A 23,097-nucleotide genomic window follows, 5' to 3' on the forward strand; every position below is an offset into this window, starting at 1 on the left:
CCCAGATCATGTTATTCTTGCTTTCTTTTTTCTGTTGCAGTGTGTGAATCATCATGTGTGTGGACTTTGATAGGAAGTGGTTTGGCAGGTTTCTTGGTGAAATCAGTGCCAGGAAGTGGGAAGCCATATGTATTGAATTAATCTTTCTGTGGCTTGGTGTGTCCCCCAGGGGGTCAGATGAGCCTGTGTGCTTGCTCAGAAGGTCACTTGAGCTCAGGGAATATGTATCTATGAACCACGGCGAGTGCCGGAAAATGCCAGAAGATAATAAGAGCCCTGCTGAAGATACTCTCTTTCAAATTGCAGATTGGTGTGCGAAAGGCATGATGTTGCAGAATTCTGTTTAGAAGCAGAAATGCCATTTGGATACTCAGCTCAGCCCCCAAGCGCTTATTTGTCAGTAAACTCAGTTACAACTTATTAATTGCTTGGATAGTTTATACACTGAAAGAAAAAAACTCTTTGAGGGAATTTAGTGCAGTGTGGAGGCAGTACCTGGCAGACAGGTTTCCTTTACCCACATAGCCCTTTTGTATCCATAATGCCTACTCCTTTCTGCATTTGTTTACCTGAGCTTCTGCCAAATTGGATTCATTTTCTCTTCTTCTTTTTTTCGACACAGAGATGCTATGTGGTGAAATCTAAGTTCAGTTTCACATTATGCAAAGTTGAACACAAACCTAAATCATGCATATTAACTGGCAGATTTATGATACCGCTCACAGGATACTTCAGAGATAGAGGAACTCATCAAGGGCCTAGCAGCAAAATTCTAATTGCCCCTGCACAGCCTTGCAGAGAACCTTGTGACTAGTTTTGCATTTCAGAGTGTGTCACATTATGTATTAGCTTCTTATTATAACTGACAGAAATGACTCTTGGAAGTGGAATCCATTTGCCCAAATGACTCAGGGAGAGAACGTGGCATCCCTCTGCTTGATCATCTGAGATACCAGGGGACTTGAAATTTGGCTGTATTGTACATAATTAAAGAGAATCTCCTTGGATGGCTGTTCAGGGGTTGGTGCGCTGGAATGTATTCAGAGCTCCCATAGCTGCAGCATCATGCTACATCTGTGAGACCCAATCGAGATTCTAAGTAGCTTTTTATTCAACTTGCCCAAGCAGAAAGAGCACTTGTATTCAGCATTTAATTCAGTAATGCCTGATAACATACAATTTATATATGGCAAGTTAATTAAAATCCATCGAGCAGGCCTGCTTGTGTGTGCTCTAATCTCTTTAAATCAACAAACCATTTACTCTGCCTTAATGTATTCAAGCCGCTGGGCAGTTCTCCCCCTCTTCACATGTGACTTACTTGACCCTGGTTTTAATGCATGCAAATAAGCGTTAGTGATTTTGGAATGGTTTTCCCGATGTGAAGTGATTCTGAGGCATGTCATATATACAATGAATAAAAACCTTTGCTGATAATAACCTGGTATAGTGAGATTGGTTCCTGTTGTTATGTGATAATAATTAGTTGCTACCTTTATTCTTGCTGCACTCCAGTACATAATGAAGTTGTGAAGTCTATCACTGTAGACTGATCACTCTCAATTATTGGAATTTTATACATTTTTTACATTTTGATTTTGGGTTTTTTGGAAGTAATTATGTCTAGCAACAGTTGTTAATGCATGTATGTGTGTTGACATGGATAGATGGCTGGTCACATGGATGCCCCATCCATAGTGCTAATACTAGTAATTACTTTCTTAGTCTCCTTGGGGAAATCGAGCAGCAACCTCCAGGGCTGAAAAATAAAGCCGACGCAGAAGTGCAAAAAACTGCAGTCCCTCTAATGGCCACTTGAGGCTGGCTCCAGAAGCGAGTCAATCCCCATAAACCTCCATGTTAAAATGCCCACCTTTACAGCAGAAATAAACATATCTACAGCCTGGTACAAAAAGCAGTTTTAGACTCAAAAGCTTATTTCCTTGTTCACAACAACTGCAGTATGAGTGAATATTTTTATTACTCACCAATTTACTTTTTTTTTTAAGGCTTAAAAGTTATGCGTTGTTGAGGGGATGGCCACTTTGAGTGGCAGGCTGTCTGTGAGGTGTCATTAAAGTCTGAGAGTCAGATCCACCCCTAGCTCATCCACAGCTCCACCCTCTTATCCAAATATGGTCATTGTGGCTCCATGACAGTAAGTTGGTGATGCCTGAAATGCCGAACTCAGGGCTTTAAACATGAGTCCACAAACCAATGGGTGACATCAGGGTTGCTACTTACGTTGTTTTATACAGTCTATTGGGTAAATTCATCATTTTCACTTGGTTATTATTTTCTTCAGCTGCACACAGGCTTGAATCTCGTGCACACACAGGACCTATGGACATGCATTCATGTGGAGAGATGTCAGAGTGATGGGGCTGCCCAAATCACAGCACCCCGAGCAGTTAGTGGTTCTGTGCCTTGCTCAAGGGCATCTCAACATTGCCCAAGAGGTAAACTGGCACCTCTCCAGCTACAAGTCCACATACCCCAGTAACAACTGATCTGTGCTGAACTTGAACCGGCTACCCTCTGGTTCCCAAGCCACGTCCCTCTAGGCTGCTATCACCGCATGTGCATGGGTTGGTTAGCGTTTAAAGTGCATTCATGCAGTGTCTACAGGTATGTGTGTGTCTCCTACCCAGCATGTCTCTAGTCTCTAGGGAGCCCCTTGAGGACTCTTCCAGCAGGCAGCGACTGCTGAGTCACTGCACATCCTACAGTGGCTGAACAGCAAGGAGGCCAGCCTGACCTGCTGGGTTTGGGAGACAGCTGCTGTTCTTGGGCTTTACCCCATTACAGCTTATCCAGATGTGTGCTCTAATCCCAACTTTCACCCACTGTTATGGCTAGACTATTACTTTTCTGTAACCATGAGAACCGGCAATGTAAGTAGCCACAAAAGCTTGCTGAGGGACTGTTGTTATTCATGTGCTCCATAACCTGCGGAGAAAAATGATGTGGCTAAGGCCTACACAGTTCCTGTTGATAGAAAAAGAGCGTGTGACTGACACTGGTATTTTTCTACAGACAAAGTGTAATTAGTTCCAGTGGGTGGTTAGTTGTGTACTGATTTGGCTTTCCCTTACTCAGTCCTCCTGGGAGATCTGTTCTATATTGATTACGCAGACATATACATAGGCTATGTATATCTAAGCTCTGATCTTACTAAAGTGCAATTTTAGAGATGCAGTGTTTCTCTCTGAATAGTAGTATTATTCAGGGCAGAATTGTTTTATTTAAATATTGTTTTTAAGAATTTTTTTTTTTTCATGCCAATGAATGGCAGAAAATCATACAGTGTGGGACTCATGTGATATTTAGTTTTTGGAGTTAGATTATTTTTCATTATTGCTCATTACTCAAATCCTGGTAGCTGTAGGCATTGCTTCAGGGCAAAGCCTCTAGGAACTCCGGTGGAATCTTCTTGTGAAAGTCCCTCCACAACCTTTCAGCTGTATTATGATTTTATGCAGCACACAAGCAACTTGTGGAATTTTCTGTGGAGCTCTCCACACACTTCTGAAATCACTAAACCAGCACTTATTTTTGTCAAATTCATTTAAATTTCATTGGAACACAGCCCTGACTGTTGGCTGTGTTAGCCAGCAAAATCACCACTTTGGAAGTGATACCACCACTACTACCACCACTACTTTTACTACTACTATTACTACCACTACTGCTACTCCTACTACTGCTACTACTGGTGCACAAACAGCCAGTATTGTAAAATTGGCAGCCCTGGTGGCAAACATTACCTTTGCAAGTGTATAAGTGTACACAGCAAGCAAGGTGGCATGTATTGAGCATTGGACACAAATCCATCTGTGCTTTAAAGGCACTCAACAAAATCTTGAGCCTGATTCAGAAATTCTCGCAGGTATCCAGAGGAATGATGCAAGGATTTGTGTGATGTATTCTAGGTTTTATTGCCAGTTAGATCTCTGGCTGCTGCTACTGCATATTGTATGAGCTGCAGAGTGGGTTTATGATAATGTAAAGGCCTTAAAGGTCCAGTGTGTAAGATTTAGGAGGGATTTAGTGACATCTAGTGGTGAGGATTGCAGATTGCCACCAGCTGAAACTTCCCCTGGTTAAAATTCCTTCGGTGTTTATTGTTTAGGAGTTGAATTATCCGCAGAGGTCTCTTCCTCTGCAAAAAAAACGGACCAGGTTATTTTTTCTTCTTTTTTTTCTTCTTCTTTTTAAAGATATTTTTTAGGGCATTTTTCTGCCTTTAATTGATAGGATAGTGAAGTGTGAAAGGGGGAAAGAGAGAGGGAGAGACATGCAGCAAAGGGCCACAGGCTGGAGTCGAACCCGGGCCGCTGCGGCAACAACCTTGTACATGGGACGCCTGCTCTACCACTAAGCCACCGACGCCCTGGACCAGGGTTATTTTTAAGTTACAAATCAGTGTTTGGCCGCTAGGTCAGCGCCTGTTAATGTGTGTACCATCTTTTTTCTCTGATAGCCTAAGTTCCAGACATCCAGGAGATTTTTGTCTGAATCATCCACAAGAGCATCTTCTTCTTCAAAAGAAACGGACCTGGTGATTTAAACCAGTAAAAACACTTCAAGTTTTTCCGACGCTCTCATTGCAGAAGGGCTGCTAACTATATTGGCCGACACGAAAATGTAAAACGTAAATGGCCCTATCTAGAGCCAGTGTTTGGTTTGGTGCTACATGGCGATCTCTGTTGATTGATGTAGATATAAACAACGCATTGTAAAGTACCAAAAACACAGCATTTCTTATTTTCAGGTGAATATACACTAAAAAAACATATTTATATTATAATATTCCATTTCTGCTAATATATCCCCCTTAATCCTACACACTGACTAATGTATATTAGACTTGACACTATGAAGATACAGTGACAGTTTCCAAATTTATTTTTTGGAGGGGGACCCATTTTACCTTTAAAATTCTTCTAAACTGAAAAAAAGCACACCATAAGGATTATTATCCGAAATATATTGGTGCATTTTTTTTCTTCTTTTTTTTGTTATTGTTGTTGTTGTTGTTGTTTCAAGCCATCAGCAGATGTAATGAGAAGTCCAGAATAGTCTGTTTGTTCATGTCTGTCCTTTCATTCCACATACGGTAGCCATGTTTTTAACACACCAAGCAAAATGGTAACAGCACACTTATTAGGCTTCTCCACTGACTAATGATTTCAAGTAGCAAGCGAAAAAAAGACTTGAAGATGAATGATGGTCAGGTCTCTTAATTCAATTCTGTTTTTTGTTCTGCATGATTAAACATAAGTCATCAATCAGCATTTTTACCTTCAAAGCACATAATGGGTAATGTGCTGATGTGATCATGCTTTTAGCTGGGGTAGGAACAGAATTTATTGATGTTGAGTTGTCAGATGAAAAGTCAAGTCTTTTTATGTGGATTTGCCATGCACAGCCCTATTTTCTGCATTTCCATAAAGATTTGTTTACAGCTGTCGAGATGAGATTTTTTTTTTCTTGCCTTCATTGCTGCTGATAACCTCACATTTTCATGTTGAGATATTAAGTGCCTTACTGTTATTCAGGTTGTATTATGTTAATGAAGCTGGTCTGCTTTGCACATAATTACACAAATCCTAAAATTGCCATTATGAATAATGGCTATGAATAACTACTTAGAGCCATACTCCACTAAAACAAATAAACTACAGCTTATGCAATTTCGCCCTCCTTTATTTTCTCCTGATCTTTTAACCTCTCCTACTATCAGGGCTAGAAATATATATATGTATTACAAAAAACAATAGTAATTATTATTTATTTTCTAAACTGAGTTATAAAACAGAGTACCAAACATAAACTCTTGAAGTAAGTGCAAACTGCTCAGTGACGATGATTTATTCCCTTGCTACCTGTATCAGATACGTGTTGGAGGGTTCAAGACTGTGAGGAAACTTTGAACTCTTGAAAGATTGAGGTTAAGAGCTCCAGGGTGGTGCTCAGTTACTGATTCTTTGAACATAGCATACACTGTCTATGAGGGACAGGTGTTCCTCGTAGAAACATGTCACAGCCCCAGAAGGCTAAGGGGCTTTGAAAAGCAAATCTCTCGCAGATTTGAACTTGAGCAGGGAGTACATCAGCCTGTCCCCCAACCATGTTGGTAGTGATTGAAAGAACGTTTGTTCAGTTCTTGTTATTCTTGGCCTGAGCCACATTTTCTTTGCACAGAAAGCACCTGCTGAGCTTGAGGGTGATTGTTCAATCTATTTATCATAGGAAATTGAATTCTATTAATGGTCCATTTTTTTTCTGTTAGATACAGTGTTGAATTTTCAAACAGACCTCAGCAAGTTTGGAAAAAGTCACAGAAACATTTGTGTTGCAACGTCTAAATGAACATTGTTTTGTTTTGCGTCACCACTACCACAGTCCTGTGTTCACTGTTTTCTTTGATCATTATTCAACGGACTACAGAGGAGTTACAACAGATGATGAGGAGAAAAAAAAAAGAATCCCATTAGAAATATACCCTCTGCATAATGATTCTAGTGATTCCTAAAAGTTTCCACAGAACAAGCAGCATTTTTACACTTTGATACAAAACCGTTCACCTTAATCTTGCACCTCGCAGACTGCGCATACTGAAATACCAATGCTGACGGCCACGCCCTCCTGAAGTGAATAAGCAAATGTCTTTGCACACTCCACATTTAAGAAGTGTTTTATCTTTGAACTGATTCCCCGGAGCTTTGCCACCGTATTAGGAGCCTGTGGGGTGAAGTGGAATCAGACTTCCAATTAGACAAGATGTTTCCTGTATTACAGGTCTGGATTCATTAGGGCATGTTTTACAGCAGTGTGGTAGGACCACAGAGATGGGGTTTCTTATTGTGACCTTGGTGTAGAAGTAGTGTATTTGCATGTGCACGCTCACACACATGCACACACACATACACACCGGCACGACAAGACACATGTGCAGAGCAAATAAGGAAAAAGACATGAATACTCGGACAAGAAAATCAATTATATGTGAGAGCAATAGTGTTATCAGGCCTCTCTGGGTTTTGTTTGAAATAAAATTGACCAAATTTCCAAATCCGTGCAAAACAACAAGCATTCTATTGGTGGTTTTATTTTAATGATGTATTTGATATGGTCAGTAAAGTCTTTCTTCTATTAATCATTACTGATTTTATAAAGAGGCATTCAGTGGATAACAGAAAACTGTTTTATGTGATAGTGGTTTTTAGTTAATGAAATAATCATACATTTATAAATTCACTTGGACTATAATTGTTTGCACATTAAAATGGAATATTTATGAAATTAAATGACATATTTTGAATGACACTTAATGAAGTGATTCTTTTTCCCTTCCCTGCAGGGTCTAACTATTGATTACAGTCCTGACTTGTAATTATCTGTGTGCTACAGAATATTCTATAATGTCTGCTGTCTGTTACTTTATATGTTGCAGATAGCAAAAAGGCAAGAAACATGAAAGGCTTTAGAACTGGAAATGTACTCAAAATACTCACGTATTTACTTAAGTGTGAAAAGCACATCATTTGCTTTTCTTTCACAGACAACTTTTGTATTTGCTAAGTTATGAAATAAGGGACTGTTGTGTATAGAATATTGTGTTTTAACCACAGAATTAATTATACCATTTCCACAGTTAGTATGGGTAATTACTGTACAGTATATTAGTTTTCCTTTCGAGACAAATTTAATCACTTTTGTAAAACATTGATATTTTGATGCATCATTGCCTTTTGGCATCTGTGATAGAGACACAGAGACTGTGATCATTTGCTGTAGGGGACAGAGTTTTCTGTAATATTGGGATCTGTAATTTCACTGTATCCACATCGAACACAACATGGAAGCTTCTTCTGAAACGGTCACAGCCATCGTAGCAGCAGAATATCAGGCGAAATGATGCTTCAAAGAAATCACTAGTGGTTTCCCAGCTCACAGCCGTGGTTATTTCCACCCTCAGTATTTCTTGTGAAGTTATTTATTTGTTTACTTTTTGGCAGAGTCTCCGCTCAGATCATGGATTAGTAGAGATATTCTCTGGCTCATTTGCAGGCTAATTTGCTGGGTTTTAGAGGCCCTTGTGGACAGTTTTGGTCTGTTATCTGTGGAGTTGCATACCCGCTCCCTGCCAGTGCCTCTGACAGTCTAAACCAACAGCACATCAGGGCCCATCTTACCACCAAGGCTCAGGGGCCTCAGTACAGCTCAAAGCACGACATGGAGCAGGATGAGCCCTCGTCCATGGAGGATCATCCTAACCCAGCCTCGCAACTTTGTTCCCTCTTAGCAATATTCATTTAACATGAAGTCAATTATTGGTGCTCCAGTTATATTTATGTTAGTGCTAAATACTCCCTCTGTTCAAAGTGGGATACAAATTATTGAACAGATCAGCTATCAGCCAGATTCAGTCAACTCACATTAAATGCACTGTCTAAGTTGTTATATAAAAGCAAAAATATCTTTCCACAACCCTAAAAAAAACTGGTCTGTGAACATGTCTCTACTGAGGTAAACATATATTTAATTTAAAAGGGGAAAAAAACTGGTATCACAGAGACATTGGCCTGTACCTTGACCACAGAAAGTGTAATTGGTCCCAAGATGCAAATTCATGGCACTCCTGTCTGCAAGATTTTAGTTGTATTTTTTTCCCATCATACCCCATTTCGTTGAGCATGCATTGCAAAAAAAGTAGTGTCTTGTCTCATTATATCTTATCTCGTCTTATCCCATCTTAATGATTGTATCTTTCCCTATTTTTAAAATGTGTTTTCAAACATTTATCAGTCTCTTGCAATGAAACTCCGGATAGCTCTGAACAACCAGTTATCGCAACTGAAAGCAATTAGCGTTTGTTATTGAGGCCGAGGAAGCAGAGATCATGACGTGCTGTTGCCCTAGTATGAGATAGAAATAATTAAACTTCCATGCTGAGATTTATCTCATTACTGGTCACCTCTGATATGACTTCAGTCTCTGCAACAAATCCAGGTACAGAACTTGCAGGCTTGCTTGATCTGCGGAGTTGACAGGGAAACATCAGCTCCGGTAATGTTAATGTTTACCTTGTCTGATTTGTTGAATGTTTGAAGTTAAAAAATACATAAATACAGCTACAATACAATTTTTTTTATCATGCTTATGTGCATATTAATTTTATATGTGTTACATCTATGTGCAGAATATTTGAAACTGAAAAACTACACCATATCTAACATCAAAGTGTGAGTATGACAACACAGCAAGATAAAACTTAATTTTCAGAAGATCCAGATGGCAGGTATCTATGACAGTAACATCACAACATTTATGCTTCCTTTTTTTTTTTTCAACTTGAAAGCAGTAGCTTTGAACCGCGTTGAATAGAAGATAGTCTGTGTGATAACTCAGACAATCATCTGTGAGCATAACTTTATGATTAATTATTTGCTACATCCCCGCTTTTGTTCTCAGGGTTTGTCAGCACTGCATGATTCAAAATAAGATTAGCACACTTAAGTAAAGCGGTAGTGCACACTAAGATTTTCACACACACATAAAGACCCTGCAATTCCAAAGCCTTGTTGTGCTGGACAGCTCAGGTTCTTCCTGGATTATTTCTCTCCCAGTGAAAGTAGCTAGGCACGGTGAAATTTCACAGCCTGTGCATGTTGAAGAAAATAGCTCGGGACATAAGCTTTAGATTTTTTTTCCCCCTCTGCCTTCAGTGGTTCCCCTAAAGTACTGCTGTCACACTGGAAACACTAGTCTTATCTCAGCTGTATGAATTGCCAGCTTCTGCAGCAGGTCACACCAGAGCTGCATTCTCTCTGTCTTCAAACCTCGATGCCTGCACTGTGTGAGTTACCACATTTTGGCACAGGCACACTTTGAGCTATTTAGACGATTTATACTGACTTATTACGAGCTGAGCACTAATAGTGGTTTACAGTCGGTTGGATATGTAACAGTTTTAGCTTTTTATTTTGTGCCAATGGGATGTCCAGGACAGCTAGAAACATTTCCACACTGAGCTCAGGAATGGATGGCAACCTGAGGCAGTTGTTTTGAAAATGTCAAGTTAGACAGCATGGTTCAGGAAAATAAATTGACTTCTGTCAGTCAGCTCTCTGATAAGCAGTTACATTAAAAACATATATTGGCTGTATGACCCTTTAGCATATGACTGGTGCATGACTGACAAACAAATTTGTGAAGGCTTTTGCGGAGATTAACCTGGGAAAAGAGCATCCTTGGTCTTATCCTTGTTTTTATTGGTGAATGGCATTAAAAGTATTTGTTTTCAAGTCTGAGAGATGTCCCTGATTTCCCTAAAGGCTAGAAGTTATTTTGACTTTGCGAAAGTTTTAAAGAATTATCTCTGAATATTTCACCCGGCAATAGGCTGCAGGTTACAGCTTGTTCAGTGTACCTCACTAATTGGATGCTCAGCACATTCGATCCTGGGTCAGACCTTAATTGTTGTGGTTTTTTAATTGTACTCAGTTGCCACCCTTGAAATAGATCGCATCGTCCTCTTGATGTCAATATTGTTGTAAAGACAGTGAAGATGCAGCGTTGCAAAAGGTGAAAGGGCCTCCTAGCGTAATTCAACCTGGACTCAGTCTGTGATTATATGTTTTAGTTCAATCTTGAAAAGTAACAATGGCAACGCTATAAAACATGATTGGATTAAGGGTCACAAAATTCTGCTAGGCCAGGATTTTTTCCACCCATTCGGTGAGCCGTGATTTGTACAGGGTGGTCCAGTGAGAGTTGTTGTCTGTTGCATGGGCGCCCTGTGTACACAGGACAATAAAGCAGAGGTATTACAGGATGCATTTATGAGAGCAAACAAGATATGAAAAACATGTAATAAAACATTGAAAATGTGATTAAAATTTAATATGAAAAAAGATACAGTGGGATAAAAATTAGAGTTATTATGCGCTCTTTCCGCCGAGCTCACACTGTACACACCCAAGAGGAGTGTCAAAGAATATGGTATCTTTCATGACAAGATACCAACTTTAATTAGTCTGTGGTTCACAGCTTGCTTTTATTTTAAGCATTCAAGAAAAATGCATTTAACAATGATGCAGTTGAAACTTAAAAAGAGACAACATAATGTATAATGGGTAACAATACAACCCAAAGCTGGAGTGCAATAAACAAAGAATTGAAAAATGGATCAGGCTTCATACAGCAGCTACTGATCAATTACGAATTGATTGGCCTCAATCCTGATCCTGCAGATCAGCTCAGGACATCCAGAGTACAGCAACATTTAAAAAGAAGGCAAATATCAACACAGATTGATCAACTGCATTGACTGAGGTTAGGGATATCCATGCACAGAGAAACATTTTTTAATAAGACTATTAGAAAATATTGTTTTACTGTATTCTGTTCATTTGTTTCTGACCACAGGTTGTAAAATTAGCATATTGAAGACTTAATGTCCAGTATTCAGCAATGGAAAAATACTATTTGGAATTCACAATGTGATTTACCACTGGTTTGACAGAGTATTAAGGGATAGTTCTGATGTTCCCGTTGTTGCCCCTCTCCAGTTGCGAGGACTCCATCTACCCCAGGCAACTTCATTTCTATTTATCGCCTCAGTGGAAATTTGGAATTGAAATTGGCTTGCCTCATTCTAACCAAAGTCTCTACAATTATGCCCCGGAAAAAAGGTGTTTTCTGTCTGCATGTGATAGTATTCTATTATGATATTCCTGCCACTACCACTGTGTTGAATGCATACTTGGAATTTATTTCAGGAAAGAGAGTTAAGAGATGCACCCAAATGGTCGCAAAATGCCAATACTAGATCAAGATTCCTGTTTCTGTCCGAGCGATGCAGCCAGCCTTTTATTACCAACTACGTCTAATAAACACACGCCTTATTTGCCGTGTCTCAAACTCTCAGTGGCTTTAGTTTTACCTTGGTATGAATTATATAAGCACTTAGAAACACAAGCCTCTTGACAGCATGTATTTTAGATAACCCTTTGAACTGTCATGCACTCAGTGAGAGCTGGGAGGCACACACAAATCAATTCTTTAACACTGACAAACTGTCTGAAATGAAAAACAGTGGGCTTTTATGTAAGCTATCTGGAGAGCATGATGAGAGGAGGAAAAACGTTTCGACAGAAGTATGCTCCTTTAGCATGAAAACATACACACAACTATGATACTTATACAAAACAAAAGTAAAGGTGGTCCTCACAGTACAACACAAATTTGGATTCTAGGAGAAAGGTTTGAAAATGCAAAGGTTTTCATTTTTTTAAAGGCAGTGCTTAAGATCTTTACTGTCTTTTATTGGGAATGTAGCTGTTTCTTATGGGTATACTTAAGAATTTTATTAGGCCAGGCCTAAAGTGTGCTGAGGAATGACAGGATGGGGATGGTGCCATCTTTGTTCAGCAAGGCCCCAGGCAAGCCACATGTAGCCCTAATGAGTCGCTTACAATTTCAGGCTCCGCTTGCTCTCAAACACCAAAAGTAAACTTTTGTCTTTTTTCCCCTCACTATTCGGGGACCTTAAGAGGATTGTGGGGTCATTATTTATTCATGCCATTGTGTTTATTCACCAGCCTCTGTGTGTGATGGGAGAGGGAATAACGCAGCTAGTGCAGACGGAGTAAAAGCTGATAATTATCCACTATTAGCATTGTTTTTTCAGCCATGGTTTAAGTCGGCTCAGTTGATGATCGAGCTATGATAGAGGTCCAGAAACATCCATTTAAAGCAGATTACCATGTTCACGTCTTTGAAGTGTGGAATCCTCTGCAGAGGACTTGCCGACTGGGTGTGTATGGATTCATAAGCCTGTTTTTACGCCTCTTTTTCTGTACTGTTAGAGAAGACATCCTGCCACGATGTCAGTTGCAAACACTTGTGTTGACCAGGAGATCCTTAAAAACAGCCATCACATGCCTGTAGGATGTTGTTAACAGCGAGAGGTGAGGAGATTGGAACATTTACTTTTTATCCTAGAACAAAGAAAGCCCCAGGGATGCTTGAATGGGGCTGCATGGAGGGATTTAGCAATGTCAGAGCTCGTCAGGACTAATGTTGATTCTAAAGACTAGTGAAGTAAAGCGCAAGATATTTGGGCTCGGGTCTTAAAAATGAAGGAGTCTCGAAAATGGATCAATTAGTGATTACTCGGCTTTAAAAGAACAGTTAGAAAACTTGTCTTTATTGTAGTGCATCAGCTAAGCTGTCATGACACGGCTGAGCTGGCCTGCACATTGTGTTCTCCGTTTATCATAGGTGTCCAATGAGCATTTCTTATGGGTAACACTTAAAAAGTTGCTGCTCTTGAACATTTCCATGAAAGTGGGAGTGCAGAAGTAGAAGTAAAGATTCTCCTCAAACAGAAGAAATTTCAGTTAATTTAGCATTTCAATTTCACATTTCCAGTCTGATTCATTCTTCTGTTTGTCACAGAGAAGTCATAACAGATGGTGTCTTTCGGCTGGATTGCAGGGCACACTTTCTCTCCAACACAGAGAAATAGAGTGGACTGGATGGATGAGAGTGGCAGCAGCTAGGCAGGGCTGTGGGTAGAGGATGACTGGGGAAAGGAGTCTGTGCTTATAATCACCCAGAGAAGAAATGTCATCTCTAGTCTCAGCCATACTGGCCCCCTTTTCATCTTCCTAGGTGATACTCTGAAGAGCCACTGGCATCAGTACGGTGCTGTGTGCAACTGCTGCTTTTATTTAATCTTAGTTGGGTATTTTCCTCCCCCTCCACGCAGAGAAAAAGATTAGCACTGAGTGATTACATCCTTAAATTGGTGTTATTTAAAGAGGAGTGTGCAGTGGAAGTTTGATCTATCTGATGCCCGTGGCCTGTGAACATGGTTATGGAAATTGTGACAACTCCTAATTTGATCTAAATCACCCATTTCTTACTATTTCTACCATCCAAACTGTTCTGCAGGCAACCTAACATCGGCATTAATGACCAGAGTTTTTTTTTTGCTTGTTTTCTGCATTTATTCTAACCACCCATTTATAATTTGGCATGCAATATCTCTTTAAGAGCGTACAGTAGTTGTAAGTAATGGATACTGGTTCTAAAGTGCTGATAGAAACGTTATGGGTCAGCCTTAAATGGAATTGTGCCTTGTGTGGTAATGCTTTTTTATTACACACAAATATAATTTCCATTTTCTCAGTAATGGTCATGTCTATAAAAAAACATTTATGGGTATTTACAATTTGTTTTCAACCTTATTATACATTATGTTCACTCTCGGTTATTGTGATATTGATTCCTAGCAGGTAAACGGCACCGTCAGAGAAATTTTTATCATTTTTCCAATGTTGCTCCGTAAAAGCTCATTTCCCACTTCCTCTGCAAACGTGTCTATGTGTCTGTTTGTGGTTTCGTGTTGTGTAGTTGGGGGTAGGGTGTTGAGCTTCTGCAGTGTACTGCAAAATTACAGTTTGCCTGACAAAATTAATAAAATTGCCTCACCTTGGGAAATCCTTGTAATCCTGCTGCAGGCATATGTAGCATAACCTTGGGTAGATGTGTAAAATCAACTATTGTTTTAATAAAAAGTGAAAAACGTTTTCTAAAGACGACACAAGGCAGCTTATCACATATTTGCTGCAATAGGCTTATGACGTTTTCAAAACCATCCCTTTGAGCTTCACACTGTCTCATCTGGTTTTTTCTTCTTGTGAGATGAGATCACCTATCAAGTGGTAATTTCATAAAAGGCTAGTTATGGCTTGCAGCTGTGCAATAGAAAACAATTATGTCAATTTGGGAATCCTAATAATGCAAAAACTAGAATTAAGCCATCTTGTTTGTATCGCCTAGAGAGATCTGATAAGTGTAATTATTACCTGAGCACATACACCTTTAACTTAGAAGCACATCAGTGTTTCCAAAACATAGAAGTAGATAAAAACCTTGAATTTATTTTGTAGATTCTCAGGCAATAGAATGAATTCAGCTCATTTTATAGCACCATCTCAGTTGTTTAAGCAACATCATGATTACTTGCAGTTTCAGCTGCTGTTACTGTGTCTGTCTGATGAACAAATATGAATCCTTGTGAACTCCATTGCCTTTATTGATCATATGCCCTCAAGTAATGTTCTCCAAAGAGTGTGGAAAGTCTGCCTTGAGCCAAATTTGCAGACAAAATAGAGATTTAAATCTATTCATACTGAAGAGTGGAACATTTATTTCCTAACCCTGAGGAGACAATCAGCCTTAGTGTCACTCTGTATGTGTGCGGTTGTTTTGGCAGAACTGTTAACATAATTTCTTGTTGATCAGCATAGTGCTGTTAACAAACAGCAGAAAAATTAAAGTGATTGAATTAGCATGAACAGTGACGAATAGTTCTCATGAAATTTGGCAGGGATAGAGCAATTCCCTCTGTTATTGAAAGTGACTACAAATCACAGGTTCCCAATTCATAACAAAATGTACAATATAAAGTAACCAAGACTAATCCTACTGCAATTAATTCAACTTTGCCCTAATACATAAAAAATTATTAAACAGCAAAATCTCTTATGTTTCCCAGAATCCTGTATATAGTCATGTAACCCAACCCTAGCCAGTCTGTTGGTCTGTAAGCCAATATTCACCACATCTTTCATCATGTGATATTGCAAAAACATCACTACAGGGCTTTATTTCCTTCAGTCACAAAGACTGCCAGTGACACAAAGGCAGGACTTACACTGCCTTTGCACAGTCTTTGAAGTTCAATCCAAACCAAGAGCAGCGATATAGTAGGCAAGAGGGCACATTTAATCAGTCAAGGCAGAGCTCAAATACTGCCAGTCAGTTAGAAAAATCAAAAAGGGCATCAAACCTCCTTTCATGGGTTTAGCAGCTCTACAGCCTTTGTATATCGCACAACATTTCTAGGACAACTTGATCCTGACTAGTGACCATTTGTGTTGCACACTGTAAACATGGCCCGTAGAGCTGAGCAACAGGACATCATTAGAGGCACAAAGTTGAAATAATGAAAAGGGAATTGATGATGCTCAGGCAATTCTAAAGCTATTAGACATTCAATTAAGATACCTTGTCAGCCAAAGTACCTTGTAGGCAAATATAACGCAATTAAATGACCATTATTTGTATTAGGTTTGGCATAATAGGCTTATTTATAAAACCAACGGTTTTCTTTTCCCATTCGAACAGACTCACTGCATCCTTAAAGCTTCATAGCAAACTCACACTACAGTGTGAGTTAGATTTAGTGTTTAAATCTAAGCAACATGAAAACTCATGGTCCATTTTCACAGAGTACACACTGCTCATTCACTTTCATTCATTATGATTACCTACCCTGTAAAAAATAGTTCTGCTCAATGAGTTGCGTATGGAGTTAATGTAGGCTTAACATTAACGTTAGGTATGTATTTATAACAAGATCTCCAACACAGAGGAGTTTTATTCCATATGCTGTGGGAGACTATTTTTACCACAGCCTGGTGCCAGTAGTGCAAGATTTAATCAAGGTTAGCAGTGGATCTGTGTGCCACTCAATTTAGACGCCACTCAAGAAACACAAACCTTTTGCCTTCAGATGTCTCAAAAAAGAGTAAATCAGCAGAAAGGGATGGCCTTCATACATGAAAGCTGTTGTGTCTGACAGATACTGGTAAGAATCGGAGTAAAGTAAGTTGTAAATGTGCACCTTCAGCAATTATTCTAAATAGCAACACGTTCACACTCCCAACTCGTCGAACTATGACATTCTGGGTACCCTTCTAGTGTCAGTATTGGATGCTCAAAAACACTGTGTCAATTTCACTTTGTTATATGCATAGTTTCTTTTCAAGATAAACTCACAGGTAATGTAGGTTTTTTTAGTACAACTACTTTAGGTTTAGGCAACAAAACTACTAGGTTATAGTTAGAAAAGCAGATCTTATTTTGACTTAGTAAAACAAGATAAGTATGTTTGTTACGTAACTTGATTTAGTAAGTAACTTCACGAGTATGTCATGCCACAAATATTCAGATTCAGATTCAGATTCAGAATATCAATATCATATGACACGTATGTCACATGGCATTTGCTATGTAACATGGTTTTCTTTTCTTTTTTAAAAAGGCTTGACTTTGGCCCTGATCAGACAGAACATGTTTTAGCAGCCTGGGGCAGCTTTTTGTAAGGGTTTTCAATGAGAGTGAAGCACTTTGGTTGCTGCTTTTGCATTGCTTTTTTTTTTTTAGCTCTGCGTGCATCACATTTTTGTTGGATGAACTTGGATCCATTGAGTTAAAAAATAAAATAAAAAATCAACTCAAATCCAAAAAGGCGCCTGACATCATTGGCATTTTTTCCTATTGTCCAATCAGATGAATTGAGAGGTGGGCCTGCTGTGGTGGTGACAACACGTAGTAGCATCCATGGATTGTTAGAAAGACGTACCTGTACAAATTGTTGCCTCAACTACTCCCTAATGTTTTACCAACCGCAATTAGACCTGATGATTGAAAGCAGATTGTCACACTGTCCCCAGCACATCCTAAAACCATCATCCAGGTGAAGCTCATGGGTAAAAGTCCTGTGTTTGTTTGACCTATCCACCACCCCATCGCCCCTACAAAAACTTTCTTGCATTTATTCTACATTTTGCTGTGGATGGGTTTACACTAGAGTTAGCTGAAAGCCCAGTGTCATACAAACGCTCAAGGATACTGTGTGCAAAGGAATTAGAAGCCAAATGGCTGCTGACCAAGCTGCTGTGTTTGACACCTTGGGAGTGAAAACTGGTTGTAAATAGCACAGAGCAGGGGTACAGAAAGTGGAGTGTGCTGTTGACTTGGTCTGAGCAGGCAGACAATGGACAGCGCAGAATGTAGTGATTCTTCACACCAAAATTATAATCTGCATTACACTGCTAGCGCATAGTGGTGATTTGCACTACAAAATACTGAGCAGGAGCTTGAGGAACTTGTGAGCAACAAAACCCACTGGGCCTGAGGAAATACCACTTTGTGCCATGTAATATGTGCCCACATAGGAATATAGCCGTCCATTTCGCTTTGACCTCTACATGCAAATACAGTAAGAACAGTTACAAGAAGGAGAAGGATCTGAATAAATATTCACAGTCTGGCTCTTGATGGTGGCAGGAACAGTCAGTACAAAATTCAACAGAGTCAAACAGCCGAAAATATGACAAAAGCTTTAAACATCACATCTTGGAGTGAATCCCACTCCACCTACACTGGATAACAATTTTGGTGCCAGGAGCAAATTACGCAACATTTTACTGATCTGCCAAGCTGCCAACCTTTCACACACCCCTGTACAAATGCTACTACGCAACTGTCCTAGTCAATGTAGTAAGACACAGATTCTTTTTGTTGTTTGCCCTCACGTCATAGAAGAATATAAACATGTAAATTGAGCATTAGCATTGAATAAAAATGCTGGTGCTTTGACTACATGAATCCTACATGCAGACTGTCGTGCTTTGTGGTAAAATGGAGATTCAACACAATCTGCATTTTACAACGGGAGTAGCAGTGTGATGATGACACTCGGTCCCCGCTGAGACTCTGAGTCATTCCTCCGCTTCCTGTATGCTTTGTATGCCACATGGCATCAGTTGATGGTACAGGACAGGCGCCGAGATGTTTGTTTTTTTCATCACCGTTCATCTGCAAATACACTGCATCTTTTATAGATGCTGCCTGCAGCTGTAGTCCTTGAGCAAACAGATAATTCCTGTTGTCACTGTGGAGTCACACATCTGCTTCACCTTGCTCAGTATTGTGGGTGTGCAGTATGTAGGTAGTCATAGATTTTATTCATTAGGTTGTGTTTTTAAAGATGACAACTCTTATCTCCTTTAATATATGCGAGTTTCTGTGTATAACTTCAGAATTTATGGCAATTAGAGGCCATATCAGACAGATTAGCTCAGTTTGGAGAGACAGAGAGAGAACTGATAATCAGGACTCTCCAGATAAAGGATGTTTACTCTTCTTACATGATTTTCTTTTCACTCGACTACATCCTCTCTCTAAATTATATTCTCTGTTTACCTGATTTAATTTTCTCTCCTTTGACCAGACAAGCCGTCTCAAATAAGGCAATTTTAAAATATAAATGTTTATACGTATATTCACACAGTGATAATGACTGATTCTGCCTCATTCTAATGCAGAAACTTGATCACTGTGATTCGGCTCATTGTTTCCAATGCATGATCCTGCATTACAGTCCCTACGTAAATGATTGCAGTTACCGTGGGTGTGTACATCTTAAATAACAGTGCTGATGTCTCCTCCTGCCTCCACTTGTTAGTCAACACATATACAAAGCGAGGAGCACACAGACGTGCATACAGAGATTGTTCACATTAACATAATATACAGAGGTAGGCAGACGTCTGTATAGCACATGGTGTTTGCACATATCCTTTTGACGTTCGTAATGATTGGTTTTACTGCTGAAGCAATTAGTTGATTAGTTAGAGCTGATTAGTTAGCAATGGAATTGATTAGCTGATTGACAGAAAATAAATTAAAAACTATTTAAAGAATTGATGAATTGTTAATGTCATTATGCTGCTGGCTACAGCTTTTTAAATGTGTGGATTTAGCGTTCTCTGTTTTTCTATGATTGCAAATTGAACATATTTGGTCAGATATTAGTCATCTTGAAATTGTAATGGGCATTTTTCAATATTTTGTGATATTTGTTAGACCAAATTATGTATTGAATATTTTATAACTATTCATTACACCTCTAATTTTGTTATGAATCTGCATGATTACTCTTAAAATGTCAATTTTTAACACAGGGTGATTTTAGTGTAAAAGGTCCAGTGTGTAGGATTTAGAGGGATATGGAAATGGAATTGAATATAATAAGTATGTTTTCTTAAGTGCATAATCACCCTAAAATTAGAATCTTGTTTTTAAAAACTTCAATTGAGCAGTGAACCTGCTTTATTCAGTGTTTTTACTGTTCTTAACCGCCTGGTCCTTTTGTTTTTGAGAGAAAGGGACCTCTGAGGATAATTCAGCTCCTGGTAAAAATCTCATGAACAATAAACACTGATGGAATTCTAACCAGGATAAGTTTCAGCTGGTAGCAATCTGCAGTCCTCACTGCTAGATGCTATTAAATCCACCTAAATCCTACAAACTGACTCTACTGTAGCTCAGATGTGAGCTACAGTAGCCTCAAGCAGTTGTGCAAAGCTATAGGTCTCCCATAGATACAACCTTGCAATGGGAGTGCTTGGACATTCATTTTGAAAGCAAAGCATGTTATATATCCATGCTTCTACCAGCTGATTGACAATACTTTTAAATATTCCTTTTCAACAATGTAGCCTTTTTCCCAGGAAATGAATTCTTGGTGATTTGGGAAGTGCCACTGACACAGTTTGGGATAATACAATATATAAATGGAGACATTAGAGACTGTGAACCAGTGTAGCTTAGTTTCCTATAAGCTACCAAGGTGGCTGTCCCTTTTATATATGTAGATGTATTATACAAATGCGGGAATGACTGTAAATCAATGAACAGGCATGTTTTATAGTAATATTGGATTTCCAGGATTTTTGCATAGGTGTCAGCTAACAAGACCTTCCCGTCTGGTGTTATCATCTATAAATGATCTCTTAATTGAACTTCCAGATAATTTATTCTATCTCAACATATATATTGCTACATGATATGAAATTATAAATAAGGTTATGAAATGTGCATTTTTTTCATATTGTCCACCACTTCATTGGGTCATTAAATTGAATCTGCTTTGCAGTCACTGTGTAGTTAAACTTTCAGGGTGGTCCCACAGTAAGAATAATTACACTGCAATTGAATGCAGCAGAAATCAGAACAGCCAGTGCGTGCCATTAACGTTCAAGTGTTCTTTCAAAGTTCTTAAGTACAGCACAGAACACCTACTTGCTTATTTATTGTAAGTTGGGTTGTAAAAAAAATATACTGATGCTTAGCTGTCCGCCCACATTGGCATGTTTCTGCTGCTGTTCAGCTTCTGTCTCTCATACCAGCACCACATACTGTTATCGTTTTTCCCTTGAAAATAAATGTCACTCTTTGAACTCTGGCTTTGATGCAAGGTTTACATCTCTTGAATTTCCACTCTTGTTATGTTTTACAACTTACTCTGTGAAACTATTTTTTTTTTTAAGTATTTGTGAAGTGAATCGTATCAAAATGCAACAAATTTAATAATGTGCAGAATGCAAGATTTCATTATCACTGATCTTTGATTATCAAAACATATGTTGTGTTCCAAACTATATTACAAGACATGTTTTCAGCATTTTCTTTTGGGAGAAGCTGTTGCACTAAATACTACCGATAGCAGTTATCCTTACCTGCAGATCACACACACCAATTTGTTTGTCCCTTATTTTAATTGGGTTACTAATGAGTTGATTAAGACCCCTAATACAGTGGGTGTTGGTCTGTGTTTGCAGTCAGGCCAAACCAGGCAGTGATTGGCACTTCCCAAAGCTGTCAGGAACTAAAGCAGCAACGCATGGTCCAGGGGCTCCTAAGTAAAGGTCCCCTTTTGCTGCTGTAATATAGTGAGTGAATGCAAAGGCAATCAACTCTGGCAGCCAGTGAAACTTCTCTGGCCCTGTCGAGCTGTGGCTTTTCGCCTGTAGAAGCCCTGTCTGACTTTAGGTGCATGTGGCTTGGGCATGAACTGCACAAGCCAGCATTAATTAAACACAGTGAGACAGTAAAACCTCTGTGTGCAAGACTAATGGCTGCTGAGCATGACTACCTTGACCTCATTTAGGTTATGACTTTGACCATTTTTAGAGGACTTTAATCTTTTCTTGTCTCATTGATGAATTCCCTCTTTGAGGAAAAATGTTGTAATGTTCAGTCCGAGACCTGGTGCAGCTCATTTTAGTCTTTCATGTCAAGAATTTCAGTCTTGCCTCTGGTGTCTCGTAGCGGCAGATAGTAGCTCATTGAGTGGTACTCTGTTCAGCAGAGTGTTGTTGTTTTGACACACGCTAAATGTAGTGTCTTAGATGTATTCGAGGGATTCTGGGGATGACTGTAATGATGCTCTCTTCAACAGCTCTTCCTCTCTCCGTTGTACATTGCTATATATCCAAGCACAACAGTGTCTCGCTCATTAACCCACAGCATGACCACTGCAGCTCTGCACCCATTACCTGCACCGGCATTAAAGGATCGAGAGAGAAATGAAGTGTGTGGTGGGAAGTATACATAAAGCACAAACTGTGACTCTGTGGGGCAGTGGACATTGGCTGCTTGTGTAGGGCTGTGGCTGATATGTTAATATCACTAATTGTTTCCTAATTAGATGCGAGTCAGTGAGTCGTACTTTAATACTCTGCAGGGATCATTACAGAGCGAGAGGAAATTTATCTCTCCTGATGGATGACAGTCCAGTCAGCAGGAATTTCGACATCAAGACCGACGGACTGATGGGAAGATGGGGAGAGCACCAAACTGATGGCTTTGTTCGCTGCAGTCATGTTACTTAAGTACTCCATTTTCAGCGTGGCGCAGAGCTGCATCAAAAGTTAATCACACATTAATAGGAGCTCTGTGGAGATTTAACATTCCATGACAGCATGGGGATCGGAGCCAATAAGCCCTGAAAGAGGAAATTGTATGATATTCGTATATAAGAATTAGGGTTGCATATTGGTATATAACAAGGCGTTATAAATAATCAAAACATTAAATTATTTATATTCTGCTGTTAAGGTGAGTGGCCAGTCTGATCCCTGTGGTATTTTATATTACTGCCAAGTAGGAAAGCTGAGATGGACACAGAGTACAGAAGAAATAGGAAGGATTGGTTCGGGTTGGATTCATTTCTCGGCTGGCAGGGGTTATATGTGTTTCCACAGGAGGGGGTATTAACAACTGCGCCATATCTGAGAACATATTATTCATGTTCTTCTGCCCAGTACACAAATATGAATCTGCTAGTGTATATTTGTAGTTTTTTGAGGGGCAGTTATGTTAGATGCTGTTTTGTGACAGAATTTCAACAGTAAGCATGTCTCGAGTTTAAAGGATTTTTTA

General features: G+C 39.3%; 1 protein-coding gene across 9 annotated transcripts in view; it reads left to right on the forward strand.

Annotated features, from left to right (window-relative positions):
• The window catches only part of tenm4 (teneurin transmembrane protein 4), a 178,494-nt gene that overhangs the window by 44,360 nt on the left and 111,037 nt on the right, over positions 1 to 23,097 (forward strand). The gene's annotated exons all lie outside the window — the stretch shown is intronic.

The sequence above is a fragment of the Epinephelus moara genome, chromosome 2 (genome assembly GCF_006386435.1).
Source record: "Epinephelus moara isolate mb chromosome 2, YSFRI_EMoa_1.0, whole genome shotgun sequence".
In the NCBI taxonomy this organism is placed as follows: Eukaryota; Metazoa; Chordata; class Actinopteri; order Perciformes; family Serranidae; genus Epinephelus; species Epinephelus moara.